Genomic DNA, 17,248 nt, shown 5'->3' with positions numbered 1-17,248 from the left:
AAATAAAAATTATACAGAATTGGAGAAGGTGTTGTATGCTGTTTTGATGGCCTCCAGGAAGTTTCGGCACTATTTTCAAGCATACAATATAATTGTTCCTTCTTCACAACCATTGAAGGATATTATGAAAAATAGAGAAGCTACTGGAAGGGTTGGAAAAAGGGCTGCGGAACTCAACGAATTTTGTATTGATTATGTGCATAGATCTTCGATTCAGTCCCAAGCGTTGGCAGACTTCATTGCTGACTGGACGCCAGGGGCTCACGAAGAAGAAATGAGTAAAGATGCCGAAGTTTGGACAGTATTTTGTGATGGTTCTTGGGGAACCTTCGGAGCAGGAGCAGCTGCTGTGTTGGTTGCACCTTCTAAAGTTAAAACTTGCTACGCAACAAGACTTGATTTCAGTTGCACAAATAACATTGCTGAATATGAAGCTTTGCTCTTGGGTCTTCGGAAATTAAAGGCAATGGGAATTAGAAGGGCGGTTCTTAAAACCGATTCCCAGGTTATTTCTGGTCATATTGACAAGAGTTATAAAGCAAGAGATCCGAAGCTTGAAAAGTATTTAGACACGGTCCGAAGGATTGAAGCTTCCTTTGAGGGGTTTTCTGTCAAAAATATTCCTCGAGGAGAAAATGAACATGCTGATTTGTTAGCCAAGTCAGCAGCACAGGGGCTGCCTTTACCTTCGGAAGTATTTTTCGAAACAATAAAAGCACCTTCGGTCGAGCTTCTTGAAAGAGCAGTCCTCAACATATCTCCTGTCTATAGTGAAGACTGGAGAACTGAGATCATTTCTTTCCTTCAGGGCAACTTTCTTTCAGATGACAAAGCTTATAATAAGAGGATAGAGGCAAGAGCTCGACCATATGTTATAATAGAAGGGGAGCTATACAAGCGTGGGGTCTGTTCTCCATTACTCAAATGTTTATCCAGAACCGAAGGTATAGAATTGATGAAGGAAATACACGTAGGCCTGTGTGGATCTCATATTGGATCTAGGCCTTTGCTGGGAAAAGTTTTTCGCCAAGGATTTTATTGGCCAAAGGCAGCTTCGGATGCAGCGGAATTAGTCCAAAAGTGCGAAGGTTGTCAGAAATGTGCAAGAGATCAAAAGCAACCTTCGTCTTTAACCTAGTTAATACAACCCACTTGGCCATTGCAAAGGTGGGGTCTTGATTTATTAGGTCCATTACCACCAGCACAAGGGAACTTAAGATATGTTGTAGTGGCAGTAGAATATTTTTCTAAATGGATTGAGGCAAAGCCTTTAGCCACAATAACTTCGGTCACTATTCAAAAGTTTTTCTAGCAAAATATTGTTTGTCGCTTCGGAGTGCCGAAGGCTATTACTGTGGATAATGGGACGCAGTTTGATTCCGAAGCTTTCAGAGAATTTTGTGATCAAATTGGCACGAAGATCCATTTTGCATCAGTTCGGCATCCGGAGTCAAATGGACTTGTTGAAAGGGCTAATGGCATCATAATGACAGGAATAATGAAGTTAATCTTCAATCAGCCTAGGGGAAAGTGGCTAGATGAATTAATCAAAGTGGTGTGGAGCCACAACACAACAATATCAAGATCAACAGGTTTTACACCATTCAAACTATTGTTTGGTGACGAAGCAATAACTCTGGAAGAAGCCAAAGCAGGATCAATAAGAATAGTAGCTTCGGCAGAAAACGAAGCTGAAGCTGATTACTCTGTGGCAAAAGATGCTATAGAGGGGATCAGGCTTCAAGCTGTGGAAAACATCAACAAATACCAATCTGAAACAATAAAATGGCGTGATAGAAAGGTTCGGCTAAAGAACATTGAACCAGGGCATTTGGTGCTTCGAAGAGTAGCCAACCCAGAGACAGCGGCAAGTTACAGCTGAAGTGGGAAGGACCTTTTCTGGTAGTATCTTCGTCAAGACCCGGTTCCTACTGATTGAAGGATATGGATGGCAACGACATTCCTAGATTATGGAATGCGGACGAGCTTCGGCGATATTATGTTTAGCTTGATGTAATTTTTTCTATTTTTTCTTGTGGCACCCTTTTCCTTTCCAAAGGGGGAGAAAGGTTTTTAATGGGGCCACAACATGTAATTTTTCTTTTTCTTATTTCAATTCTATAAGAGCGATATCCCCCAAAGATGTAAATGTAAAAGCTGAGAACGCACCATCGAGTGCAAAGGGAAAAGAAAAGAAAACATGGAGAAGCTCAAAAGTCGTTCCTAAGGGAATGCAGAGTTTGCAGCGAAAAATAAACGCTGATTCCGCCGAAAGTAAAAGGCGAAGAAGCTCCTAAAGGAGGCTTGCAGCGAAAAATAAACGCTGATTCCGCCGAAAGTAAAAGGCGAAGAAGCTCCTAAGGGAGGCTTGCAGCGAAAAATAAACGCTGATTCCGCCGAAAGTAAAAGGCGAAGAAGCTCCTAAGGGAGGCTTACAGCGAAAAGTCAGCGCTGATACACCGAAAAGTAAACGGTGAAGCCGAAAAATAAACGGCAAAAAGATTTGAGTCATTCCCAAGGGAATGAAGGCTATGATTATGGTTTCAAATATACATTTGGATATTCATTTGCACGATACATTAAATCATGACATTTGCATTCATAAACATTCATTTAGACATATATAGGATCATTATCATCATATCATACAGAAAAGGCAGATGCTTCGGCTATGAGGAAAAAACTTCGGAGAAAGAGGAAATTTTCATGCTTCGTTGTGTACAAAAAAAGGGAAGGTGTTTTCGCCTTCGGCTCAAAATTAAAATTTCGTCCACAGCAAAGCAGATCGTACAAGGACAAAGGAGAAAAGATATATTACAAGGTATGTACAAATTTACATAAGTTTCTGTACAATTATATTACAAAAATTTCTCTAGAATCTTTTGCAGAAAAGTCCTTCGGAGCATCTGTTAAGGTTCAGCTTGTCATTCTTCAGCTTTATCATCCTGTACATATTAAAACGGAATGAGAAAGGTGCAGAATTCAAGGAGAAGGTAAAAGTAACAAGTATAAGTTTCTCACTGGTTTAAGGTGGCTCCGAGCTTCGTCACCAGCCATTTTTCGCCCGCCGTTTATCCAAATCTGGGTCATAAATCTGTTTCCTATGCTTCGGGCTAAGCTTGGGATGTCAACCAAATCTGCCGGTGACAAACTGAAGTTCGGCCTATTTACAATTTTCCCGTGCGTGCAGCCAGCCTTCAGGAAAGCGGTAGCCGTGCCTCGAGAAGCTAGCAGGGCGCAGAAATCAGCATGCCCAGCAATAACTTCGTCAAGTGCATCAACTTCGCCTTCAATGTATTCCAAGGTGCTTGGCAGATTTTCATCTGAAGCTGTAAACTTATCAGAGCTGGCTCCAATTGAGTGAAACACATCCTTCAGCCGCTGCACACATCGGCTGCCAAAATCTAAGCATTTCTCCTGAAGCTCCTTCAATGATTTTTGCAAATATGAATTCTTCTCGATTTCGGTCTTGAGACTTGTTTCAAGATTCTTCTTTTCCTGCTCAGATTTTTCTGATTTTATAAGTAATTCATTGTTTAATTTGTCTTTTTCGGCTTGGGCTTCAGCCAGTGAACCTTCCATAGAGTGGATAACGAAGTCTTTCTTTTCCAAAGCAGCTTCGTGATCTTTAACTTTGTTTTCAAGGTCTTGAATGACCAAGTCCTTTTCCTTCAGAGCTGCTTCGTAATTTTAGACTTTGTTTCCCAGATCTTTGATAGTAGCTTCGTTTTTCTCATCTTCAAGATCTTGTTGCATTCTCAGCACTTTACTTAGAAGTATACTCTGCTAAAACAACCTTCGCTAGAAAACATATTAATTCAAAAAAAACAATAAAAAGTTGAGATTGTACCTTGAAATTAGCATAGAGCAAGCTACCGGCAATATGCTGTCGCTGGTACCTGCAGAGGTCCGCTTCTATCTTCGGCAGGCCAATGCTTTTTGAGAAGGTCCTAACAACCTTGGCCTCGGTTCGGTTCCGAAGGCATCTTAGCTTCCCTTCATTGACTCTACCAAATAGCAGAGACCCTGGTTTGTATCCACAGGATATAGCATATTTCTTTAACTCTTCTTTTTCAGCGCCTGTTAACTCTTGTCCAAGTATATCTTGAAAATTAAAATTTTCTTCTTCCAAAGTGTCTTCAATCTTCTCTTTTCCTTTTTCAGTTGTCATGTTCACCGCAACCGCAGCAGCTTCTTCTTCAGCCATTCTCAGAAGTATATTGTCAATATCACCAAGTGTGGTTTCTAGATTAGGATCTTCGGTGATCCAGGCTTCGGCTCCGGTGCCTTCGGCTATCGTAGCTTCGGCTCCGGTGGCTTCGGCTCTGGTGGTTTTGGCCCCGGTGGCCGTGGTTTCGGCAGTGACAATTTTTGACGCCGATGTCGGTGGCGGTGTCTGGTGAATGTCATCGGCCACTTGGATAATTCTTTGTTTTTTCGGCTTTGCGGGACTTTCTGTTGCCGAAGCCTCTTTGTCCTTCTGAAAAAACTTCGTCAGTTCTGGCGCCAACGGACTTAGCCTCATAGGAAAGGTTCAGTCATTACCTTCAGAATCTCTTCCACTTCGGCAGCAGAAGGTGTTGAAGGAGCTTCTTCCCCTTGGGCCGACGTCGTTGTTTTTGGGGATGCACCTTTCCTTTTCCTTGGAGCAGCTGTCTTCGGCTCAGGGCTCAGTTTTTCAGAAATTTCTTTGTCCTTTTTAGCCAATTTGGTGCCTTCTTTGTCAAGGGCGCTGGCAATCCTCTTTCTCTTCGGGACTTCGGCATCTCCGCCTAGTTGTTCGTAATCAGGGTAATCAAAATTCAAGGCATCTAGCACCCGGTTCAATCTTCGTTTCGGACGAGTGCCGAAGGCTGCAGTCATTAACTAATCTTCTTTTTTAGAATAATTACCGAGGATATCGTTGCACATAACCTCGATTGTGTCTAACCATTCCTGGCAGGGTTTTTTAAAGTGTTTCTTAAACTTGTAATGATAAGGCAATCGAACAAGTTCCCCCTTCTTCTTTTCTCCTTCTAGCTTCGGCATCTCCCACTCCCTCAGTGTTGGGAACACCTTAAAAGCCAAGAATTCCTGCACTAGGTCTCTAGTGCCAATATGATCTGAAATCACTCGAAATTCAGCCAAAGCAATCTGGCTCGGGCTCCCACTTATCATGTTGCATCGGGGCCTCGTCTCTCCGAAGGTTAACTCTAGCGGACTCTGAACCAATTTATCTTCATCTTCATCAACTTTAACATAAAACCATTCAGACTTCCATCCGGCTGGCCATTTGCTTCAGTAGCTTATCACTGGAAACTTCATGGTCTTGCGATAAGCAAAGTTGTAGCAGCCAAAATTCTCATGCAGACCGTCTCCTCTGGCTTTAGTCTGGTAGTGTAATTCATGAACTCGGCAGAAACCTTCACCGAACGGTTCCACTCCTTGGCTGCGAAGGGCCCAAATATAAACGCTTAATCTAACGATAGCATTAGGGGTCAGCTGATGAAGGTAAACCCCAAACTTCTTCAAAACATCAGCAATCATCTTATTCAAAGGAAATCTTAATCCTGCTTTAAAGAAGCTTTTGAACACTACCACCTCATTCTTTTCCGGCTTCGGAGTAATCTCTTCTCCGCCAAAACGAACCAGCTCCTTTTTTGCTTCACTGAAATAGCCCAGCTTCACCATTTTGGAAAGATCAGCTTCAGAGATGGTGGACTTTCCAAAGTCCAAGTGACTAGGTTTACTTGGCATCCCGCAGCTGTACTCATCTTCGGAACCAACTTCTTCAACATCAGCTTGTGTTGGTTCGGCAGCAGGTGTGTCCTCTGATGAAACCAGCCCAGAACGCCTCATTGCTTCGAAAATCGGAACGGTTTCAGTGGCTTCGGTCTCATCCCCATCACGCTCAACCTTAGCAGTGGAGCGTACTCTGGCCATTTTGATTTTAAAATTCTTGAAAAATTCCTTGGAAATTAATAACCTTTTTTCCGAAGCTCTTCTTGTGACAAAGCAGAATCCAAAGTGGAGCTTCGTTTGAATGCAAAAGTCAAGCTTCGGCTATGGTTAAATTTTTGGCAGCAAAACAGTGCAATAGCAATGAATGTTGTGGTAACTTCACACCTACCCGTATGTTTATATAGTGCTGCAGGTAAGAAGGTGAATCGTCAAGTTTTTTACATCGGACAAACAGGCGCTCGCACCCACTGAACGGTGGGCCACAAAAACCGAGAAGGTGAACCTGCATGGTGGGGCCGCTCCGCGTTCGGAAAGTGTATCGTTTCCCGGCAACGAGCTCAGGGAAGGTGTTTTTCGGACCTTCGGCTTCTCGAAGCCTAAGAGACTCTTTTCACGGATCAAGCTCGTTACGAAAAACGATCTAGCACTGCGAAGGGGCTACTGTTGGGACCATGCTTCATCGCCGAAGGTCCTACAGGAAGAAACAGCTTCGGCAAAAGCTGCTTATACGTGATGCCGAAGCTACCACTCATGAAGCTTCATGTTATAGCGCATCCGAAGATGAAAGATCGAACCGACTTAAAGATGGAATGACCTTTTAGTCCATAAGGGTCTGAGTCATTGTTGTAAACTTTTATAAGGGGTATGATTGTAATTCCTTATAGGCTATGTCCTGTGCCTATAAATAGTGAACAATATTCCTTTACTGCTCACGCAATCCTGTAACTGCTAACGCATTACTCTGGAATCATTGTCCTTTGTCAAGGCAAAGGTATAAATGTAATCAAACATCATATTTTAATATCTGAGTTTATATTATAAAATGAGTAAATGATGTTATCCATTCTTAATATTCTTTAACGTTTTATGCTTCATATTTTATTTCGCATTATTTTACTTCTGACTATGAAGATAAGACCTTTGTAGCTTATCATCTATGACCTTTGTCCGAAGATCATTAAATCCTCAGGGAAATAATGCTTCAGCGGACGAAGGGCTTTGATATTTAACATTTTATGTTGCCTTGTTCTTAATTCATAACATTTGAGAACAAGTCCCCAACAGCCCTTGTAGGGCTAAATAAGAATGAAAAAATTTACAAGTTATGGCCCCATTAAAAACCTTTCCCCCCTCTTGAAAGGAAAAGGGTACCATAGAAAAAATGAAAAAAATTACATCAAATTACACATAGTATCGCCGAAGCTCATCCGCATTCCAAGATCTGGGTATGTTGTTGTCGTCCATATCCTTCAATTTATAAGAGCCGGGTTGTGACACCTCAGGTGTTACCATGGCTAGAGCACACCTTGGCACTAAGGACTGTGATCATATGTGGTAGAGACTTAAGGAACCACATAAGAACTTTGTTGATCATGTGTTAATCAAAGTTTGTTAATGACCTAAGAAGTATTACTCAAATCTTTGTACACTTACTACCTTGGATAAGAGGGGGGAAAAATCCTAGACCTCTCTTTACCCCTATATCTCAAGGCCATGAATAAGGGGGGAGAGAGAGTAAGCAAATGTGCAAAACATGGGTAATCTTCAACCAAACCTTAAGTAACCTTATAACCAGCAATTAGGGGAAGGAAATATTGCAAAAAGACCCCTGGAGAAACCCCAAATCAAATCTCCAAGTGGAGAGAGAGCTAGAGCTCTCTATTTCTCTCTAAGTTAAAAACTATACCTACACTAAAGATCAGTCGTGTTCACCTCGAAGCTGGCGCCAAATCCACCTATGTTCTATACCAAAAATGTGGCATACCACCTAAGGCACCCACTGGAAAAAGCTGAGCCCGAGACTTGGACGTTTGACATGCCTTGGCATGGTTTTTGTCGCGAGGTGGGCAGAGTGACACACCCGATTTGGCGACCCAAGATCTCCCTCCCTAGGCCATATCTGCCATGGTGTCTCACAGATGAGTGATAGCCCTAGGTGCCAGGAAAAGACTCGCGCCGGATTTTTGCCAAGATTCGCACGTTTGCGACTTGGGTGAGCTGTGGAACAAGGGCAGAAGAAAAGCTCCACGTGTTCGACGCGCTCTGCCGCGCCAGAGCACGCCCGCGCCCGACCCCACGCCGCGTCGAGCCGCGCCCGTGACCCCTGTGTGCGCCCGCGCCTATAAAACCCACTGAGGCATCGGCCACACCCCTCCGCGCACACTCAAACCTCACCGGAGCTCAACTCACCGTCGTTTGCCCGTGCACGGCGTGTCCGCGGCCACCCGAGCCACTGCCGTCGTGGACCGGCCAGCCCAGCCCTTCCCTTCCCAGCCCCGTCCAATCCTTGGAGACGAGTGTGCACAGCTCAGTGAAGCTCCCCGAGCGAGGAATCGAAGTCTACTTCACCGGAGAGGCCAGTCCACGGTCGCCGGAGTTCACAACCCCGCCGGAGTGCGTGGACCTGGTAATCCACTGAACCATTTTCCGATTCCTTGTGCACACGGTCTCTACGTTACCCCGTGAAGCTCACCGTGCCCTTGGATTGAACCAGATCACCGTGGTTTGGCCGGTACACTCACCGCCGACGAGAACACCCGCCTGCGCACGTGGACCGAGCGATTCCGGCCATCCCCGCCATCGAGCCGCACCTCGCTGTGACCGCCAGAGCCTACCCGAGCCAACCCTGCCTTTCGTCGGACCTATCTCGCCGCCGGTAAGCCGCGCCACCCTTTTCTTTCCCGCGGGTACTGTTTACATTGAGGGAAGGACCGTCGGTGAGAGGAAGAGAAGGTCAGGGGGCTTTTTGAACTGTCAGCGACCCAGGGGAATAGTGGCGCAGGGGTAGATTTGTGCGGGTTGATTTAGTTTAAACCCAGGGACCTCGGTGTAAACTACTTTTTCAGAAAACCTTATTAAAACTAATTTTAAATTTGAACAGAAACTTGGAAAATCCATAACTTTTGTTTAGTTCATCCAAATTTGGTCAAACCAATTTTGTCAAACTCTAAATAATGTGACCTACTTAATAAAAATATAAAAACCCCTATGTACTATAGAAAACTATAAGGTTCTGATTTAATTATAGTTTTGGCCAAAAGCTCAATAATAGAAAGAAAAATAGTTGTACTTTTTGCCTACGGTTAGAAAAATTTGGAAGAGTTTCTATCCACTCACTGACCTGTTTAAAAATGTTAAACCTCTCTGTCCACCCCATTAAATTAGTTTTTGCCATTCATTTTACAATATGCTTAAGATTAGGAAAAATAGAAAAGATGATTTAAATAATGAACCAGAGAACACCCCTATTTTTGTTAGAGTACTTATTCCATGTAGTTTACTAGAAAAATCTATCATACCCTGGTGTAGTATAAAATAAGTAAGATCCCTTTTATTTTAAGAAAACAAGGAAAGCTTAGAAAAACCCTACAAAAATAACCCTAAGGTGAAAACACCCCAACCCTTGGGATAACTAATGTTTTGTTATTATGAACATAAGAAAAATACAAAATCTGTTTTTTGATATTTTTCAAATGACAAGTTAGTTATAAGCACCTTTTTGACATAAAACTTTAGAAAATCACAACTAAATACCCACCAATTAACTTTCTGTGAATTTTGGCACAGAGGTTTATTATTACTGTTAGATGCCAACAAAAATAACCCTTAGGAAGGAACTCACCTCTAATGAAGAGTTGTAGTACAAAGTGGCCCATTTTACACAAGTCTTGTTATTTTTGTCTAAAGCATGGCCTCCATATTTTAAGCCTCAGGTTCTTACAACAGGCTAGAATAGCAAATGGCAACCCACTGTAATTTTTACAGAATTTTTGGAAAATGTTAAATCACTGTCGTAGTTCAAACCTACACTAGAAACCATAAGTAGAAAATGAAGGAAGGGGAAAAGTGAATAACGGGAAATTGGTGTCATCCTAAAAACTCTTTATAACTTGTCCACTGAAGTATATAAAGGCAATACCAATTCCCTATACTTATCCTCAACAAAAACTTAAACCTAAAGGTGATAATCATAAACCACCAAAAGCCACGTATGACCCGGAAACCCTAAGTTACTCATTAATTTATTGTTCTTCTCTTAGCGTAATGTTTTTAAATCCTGCATAATCATGACATACATGTTCATTGCATTTCGATAGACTGTAACCTCGCTGACGGAGAGTACGTCCTCGTGCCGGAGCAAGGAGCTGCTCAGGAGGTAGCCCCAGATCCAGCACCCGAGTCTGCACCAGAGGATCTGCCTGCCACAGCCTTGGAAGGCAAGCCCCGGTTTTATGCATAACCTGTTATTTATGCTATTTTACTATACTTAATGATTGTAGGATTGATTGTGCACTCAGGTGTAGGAGTTGTTTGAAACCCTAGTTGCATGATTTCAGGAATCCTTTTGAGATGGATACTAGGATGCTAAGTCGAGTAGCTGCTTATTTAATTAGGATCTCGGTAGAAGTCGAGTGATTTTTCTAGCACTCGCGCGAGGTTAGGAATTGGCTGTATCCACTTTCTTATCATATTAATGTTGGTATGTGGGCAACAATCCATGGGGATTGGTTGTCTACGGGATAAAATTTGAATAAGGATTAAGTTGTGGTACCGTGAGTCAAGCGTTTGAACGTACTAAGCACATGCCGAGAAATATGGTAAATCGGTAAGCCTAGTACCTGATTGAACCTGGCAGTAGACTTTACCCCTCACGCGACCTGAGACGTAGTCTCCCATTCCGGTTATGGTGGGTACAAGTGCGGTCACTGCACGACGGCAGTCGGGGTCAGTGAGGCATTGTACGCCAAGGCGGTGAGCCCTGATCTGCTGACGGGGAATCGATGGGGACGGTTGAGGTGTGTGGGGACGGAGTGCCCCTACATGTTGTGTGTTTAGGTTTACCTTGCAAGGTTTAAAAACTCGATTCGAATCGTCTGCTTCTCGCAGCTAAGGAGACTGCTTGATCCATGCTGCTACATTGAGTAACAAGTGGAAATAGGATGAGTTAATACAAGATGTTGATTGCTAAAATGTTTGCTACTATGTATGAGTAGATAGTACACATTTAGCCTTAAGAGAGTCACACTTAAATTTGACCAAGTTAAAACTTGATTTAGAAACTCAGCTAGTGCTTTTGGCAAACCAAACCCCACACCCAAACAGCTGCATGTCTAGAGGTAGAGGAGTAGACTCCTCACACCGGGTAAGTCTAGCTGAGTATTAGTATACTCAGCCTTGCTTGTGGCATAATTTTACAGGTTCTCTGGAGGACATGGTTGCTGGAGTGACTTGGCCATCCATCTTGCCACCGGGTTGGACTGTCGAGTGGGACCCCGCCTCGGCTGAGGAGGAGCATGAGGAGTGATGGGACAGGCTTCCCCATCTCTCTGTCTATTTTCCATTAGTTTTATTCCGCTGCACTTCGAACAATGATGGTCACTTTTGCAAAACTCCGATGATGATGATGATGATGTAATAATTTAACACTCTTACCTGCATGGTTTTATGCTTTATTGTATTTGCTCTGTGACTCACCATCGAGTGAGAGTGTGGTACTTGATCCTGTCAGTTGCCGTGTCGGACTAGATCCGAGGAATTGACGGGTTATTCCCATTTAAGTGTGGTCTAGCCTCTAAGGCAGGGCTTAGGCACTTAAGTTGGAATAAGTCGGGCAGTTCCGCCACAGCTGGTATCGGAGCTTGTACCACCATAGAGGAATCAATAAGATATGAATACCATCCCTTTTCAAAATAAAACTTGATAGAAACAAGGTTGGATAGATCGTAGGACGAGCAAGATAGACCTAGGACGTGAAGCCTTAGGATGATAGAAGGGTAGCTAGGTGGCTAAATAATTAGGCCCCACAGGCCACTTTAGGGGATGGGAGTTCTTCCCTATCTTCCCTTGATACTGATGTAAGGTCGTTCAGGACGAGCATGCATGCATTCTTACATTAAATTAAACAAGAGGAAAATTTGGCAATGACTTAAATACAAAATGATGACCAACTAAGTGCCTCAGTACTATTTTATAAATGGAGAGAAACTGAGTCTTATTCTTTTTCTTGACTCTTTTTATAATTCCTTTTCTTTTACTTACGCTTCCCCGTACACAGATGACTTCCCACGGATCCTCAGACGACGGGAATGCACTAACCCACACTGACGGGCTTGCACGAGAGGGCTTCCCCCGTATTTTGTGGGAGGTACTTCAGGGGGCCGGGTACATGACACCCCCTCAGTACGCTGTGCAGCAGTTCGAGAAGCACCGGGTGCCCCGTTGTAGGGTGAGGATGACCTTGGAGCCTCATCCCCTGCAGCCAGGCTGGCGTTCACTGGACTCCGAGTCTTTCGGATACCGAGCGGAGGACACGATCGAGGCGATCGCTCTGCACGGGTTGACTACTTTTTGCGGATTCCATCCCTTGGAGCTCTCTACCCACCCCATTGGCTTGTTCCCCGTGGAAAAGGAGGACAACCCGATGTGGAAGGATCGGGTGGAGCATGCCAAGGACATCTAGGCTCTCTACCCAGGCCACACGGCTCACTTGTCGGTACGATGCATGAACGCCCTGTATCATCTGCAAGTGATGCGTGGAGAGGCAATGTCTCATCTGATGGCATTGTTGGAGGCAACCAAGATCACCCTGGATAACAGGGAGGAGCTCGTGGTTGACTTGTCCCAGGAGCTGGTGGAGAAAGATTTACAAGTGGAGCAGTTGTCTGATGAGATCCATGAGCTGGAGGAATTGGTAGGGACGAGGGAGAACACCATCGAGGTTCTCGAAGATCAGCTCCTCAACACCCAGCAGCAGCTAGCAGAGGCTAATGAGCACTTGGATATGCATCATCAGGAGATCCATGATGGGGAGGCTGACGAGGACGTCGACATTGAGGGAGGGGAGGAGCCTGCTTCCAACGTAGACACCGCTGGCTCAGGGAGGCCACCTTCCCCCGAGTCGAGTGTTGCCTCGTTCGCTCATTAGGTGCCGGAGTAGGAATAGAGGTTGGTAATGTAGGACTCCTCACAGCTAGCTTAGCTTTTGCACCCTTGGGGTACTAGGCTAGATAGAGTTGAGTCTTTTGGGGACACTAATGTAACCGTGATAAACTCTTTTGGAAGCATGATTGATGGATGCTTTTAGTTCTTAACTTGGAGGAAAAATTTATGTCTTTTCAGAATCCTTTTTATTTATGTCGGAATCTATCAATTCGCCCTTGACTCTTTCGCCGCGATTAAACCTTAAACTTGAAGATGTGTTATTGAGAATATATGTGGTTTTTCAGATGGCTGGGAGAGCGCGCCGTGGCCAGAATGACCGCATTCCTCCACCGCCGCCACCGCCTCCCACTCTGCAGGAGCTAATGGCTCAGCAGAATGAGATCTTGAGGCAGCTGGCTCAGCGTCAGCCACCACCTCAGCACTATGGTGGTGGCGACCATCAGTGTCACCCCGCAGTAGCCACTTACCAGGAGTTCCTCAGTACCCAGCCACCGTTGTTCACCAGGGCGGAGGATCCACTTGATGCTGATGTATGGCTGAGGGTAGTGGAATCTAAATTCCCACTACTCAATGGAGTTTGTTCTGAGGTGACAAAGGTCCGATTCGCCACCCAGCAGCTTCGTGGACCCGCGCGAACATGGTGGGACCACTATCTTGCTATGCAACCAGTTGACCATGAAGTGGATTGGAGAGAGTTCAAGGCAGCTTTCAGAGGACACCATATCCCAGCTGGCATCATGGACCGTAAACTCAATGAGTTTCTGGCACTCACTCAGGGCAACAGGACAGTGTTGTAGTATGCCCAGGCTTTTAATGACTTGTGCCAGTATGCTGGATATCACGCAGATACGGATGAGAAGAAGAGAGACAGGTTCAGGAGGGGGCTCAGCACTAAGCTCTGTGACCGTCTCAACACCGTCAGGGCCAACAGCTACAATGAGTTGGTCAACATGGCTATCTCCCAGGAGGACTGTATCACAGCCCGACAGGCAGAAAAGAAGAGGAAGACCCCTGTGGCAGGACCCTCAGCTCAGCCACAGCGCTTCAGGATTGTGTCCGACACTCAGAACAGGGGACCCCAACAGCAGCAAGGGAGATGGGTGATCCGACCACAGCAGCAGCAGCAAGCACCCAACTGCACCCAGTTTCCAGCTTAGAGGAACAATCAGCAGCAGCAGCAGTATCGCCAGGCAAATGACAACAGGTGTTTCACATGTGGCAACACCGGGCATTATGCCAAAAATTGCCCCAGGAACCAGCAGAGGCAGGGGCAGAATGTCAATCAAAACCAGGGCAAGAGGCAGAAGGTGCAAGTGAGGCAGGGCAAGCTGAACTTTACCACCATGGCGGATATTCTAGAGGGAGCACCCGTCATGACTGGTATCTTTACCGTTTTGAATTGTCCTGCTATTATTCTTTTTGATTCTGGTGCGTCACATAGCTTTATTAGTGCCAAATTTAGTGCCAAGTGTCAATTGCCCTTTCATCACACCAATGGGGTATCACGATTTCAACACCCGGAGGCAGGATTGCCACTAATCAAATCAGCAGGCATGTGCCCATAAAGTTTGGTAGTCTTGTAATTAAAACCACCCTCCTCATTTTGGGTTTGGATAGCGTGGATATTATATTGGGAACTGACTGGTTAACCAGGCACGAAGCAGTTATTTATATTGCAGCTAGGACCATTGAAGTGCACTCACCAACTTGTAGTGGAACTACACTATATCTGCTCGACCAGGGATGCACCCGTTCTTGTGCCTTCGTTATGATAGAATCCCAAGTGGGAAAGATCCCAGTAGTCTGTGACTACCCAGATGTTTTTCCGGATGAATTGCCAGGAATGCCACCTGACAGAGACATTGAGTTTGCGATTGAATTGCAACCCGGGACTGCTCCTATCTCCAAGAGACCCTATAGGATGCCTCCCGCGGAACTGGCAGAACTGAAGAAACAACTGCAAGAATTGTTGGACAAGGGGTTCATTCGCCCAAGTACTTCACCTTGGGGATGTCCTGCATTATTTGTGAAGAAAAAGGATGAGAGTTTGAGGATGTGTGTTGACTACCGCCCTCTTAATGCGGTGACCGTCAAGAACAAATACCCGCTACCCCGTATTGATGTTCTGTTTGATCAGTTAGTGGGAGCCAAGGTATTCTCCAAGATAGACCTTCGCTCAGGTTACCATCAGATCAAGATCTATGCCAGTGATATTCCCAAGATGGCTTTCTCTACCAGATATGGGCTGTACGAGTTTTTGGTGATGTCTTTTGGGCTGACCAATGCCCCGGCTTATTTTATGTACCTGATGAACTCAGTGTTCATGCCAGAATTGGACAAGTTTGTGGTCGTTTTCATTGATGATATTCTGGTCTATTCCAAGAATGAAGATGAACATACTGAGCACCTGCACATCGTGCTCCAGCGACTGCGCGATCATCGTCTTTATGCTAAGTTGTCTAAATGCGAATTCTGGCTGAAGGAGATCAAATTCTTGGGTCACACCATTTCTCAGGAGGGGATATCAGTTGATCCTGAGAAGGTACAAGAGGTGATGAACTGGAAACCCCCAACTACAGTGAGGCAGATTCAGAGTTTTCTAGGATTGGCCGGGTATTATCGACGATTTATTCTGGATTTCTCCAGGATTGCCAAACCAATGACTGAACTGTTAAAGAAGGGAGCCAAGTATGATTGGAGCCAAAAGTGTGAGGATGCCTTTCATACTTTGAGGCAGCATTTGACAACAGCCCCAGTGCTGGCTCAACCCGATAACACCAAGCCCTTTGAAGTTTATTGTGATGCTTCTGGTACAGGATTGGGATGTGTCTTGATGCAAGAGAACAGAGTCATTGCTTATGCTTCCCGAGCACTCAGGCCCCATGAGCAGAATTACCCTACACATGATCTGGAGTTGGCAGCTGTGGTTCATGCCCTTAAGATATGGAGACACTACTTGATGGGAGCTCACTGTAACATCTACACTGATCATAAGAGCCTCAAATACATCTTCACTCAGGCAGATCTGAACATGAGGCAGAGGAGATGGTTGGAGTTAATCAAGGACTATGATTTGGAGGTGCACTACCATCCGGGCAAAGCAAATGTTGTGGCAGATGCCTTGAGCAGAAAGGCCCAGTGCAATTGTATGAGCATGGATGCAAGGGTTACCACCCTGTGTGATGAATTGTGCAAGCTGAACCTGGAAGTTGTTACTTCCGGTGAATTAAATTATATCTCGGTGGAGCCCACATTGCAAGAGCAAATAGTCCAGGCACAGATTGGGGATAAAGGTGTTCAGGTTATCAAAGACATGCTCAAGTAGAAGGCAGAAAAATACAAGTGCTTCCATCAGGACAGTAAAGGAAATCGATTGGTTGTTCCCAAGGACCCTGAGCTCAGAAAGAAGATACTGGATGAAGCTCACCTTTCCAAGTTCTCCATGCACCCTAGTAGCAACAAGATGTACCATGATCTCAGATCTTTGTACTGGTGGACCAGAACGAAGAGGGAAATTGCCAAGTATATATCCGAGTGTGACACATGCCAAAGGATCAAAGCTAGTCATTTGAAGGTAGCAGGTCCTCTAGAACCCCTTCCCATACCATCTTGGAAATGGGAGGACATTTGCATGGACTTTATCGTGGGGTTGCCCAACACCTCCAGGCACCATGATTCAATTTGGGTTATTGTGGACAGATTGACCAAGACCGCTCATTTCTTGCCAGTACATACCACCCACCGGACGGAGAAGTATGGGGAAATTTACATCGACCAGATAGTTCGTTTGCATGGGATACCAAGGACTATAGTCTCGGACCGAGGAGCACCATTTGTGGCACGATTTTGGGAACAATTGCAGGAATCACTTGGGACCCATGTGATACGGAGCTCAGCATACCATCCCCAAATCGATGGCCAGACAGAAAGGGTGAATCAGATTTTGGAAGACATGTTGCGGGCATGTGCACTACACTACGGAAAGGATTGGGACAAGTGTCTTTCCTTGGCAGAGTTTTCTTATAATAACATCTATCAGTCCAGTCTGAAGATGGCACCTTTTGAAGCCTTATATGGGAGGAGATGTAGAACCCCGCTGAATTGGTCTCAAGCAGGAGAAAGGGAAATATTTGGGCCAGATTTGGTACTTGAAGCAGAGGAAAAGGTCAGAGTCATCAAGAAGAACTTAGAAGCTGCTCAAGCCAAGCAAAAGAGCTATCATGATAAGAGGCGGAAGCCTCTACAGTTCGAGGTGGGAGATCATGTTTATCTTAAGGTATCACCCACCAAGGGTGTCCAGAGATTCGGGATCAAGGGCAAGTTAGCTCCGTGTTACATTGGACCCTACGAGATCAAGGAGGCTTGT

The sequence above is a fragment of the Zea mays genome, chromosome 3, assembly GCF_902167145.1.
Source record: "Zea mays cultivar B73 chromosome 3, Zm-B73-REFERENCE-NAM-5.0, whole genome shotgun sequence".
Taxonomy (NCBI): domain Eukaryota; kingdom Viridiplantae; phylum Streptophyta; class Magnoliopsida; order Poales; family Poaceae; genus Zea; species Zea mays.
The sequence above is the reverse complement of the archived record's forward strand: the minus strand, read 5'-3'. Positions refer to the sequence as shown.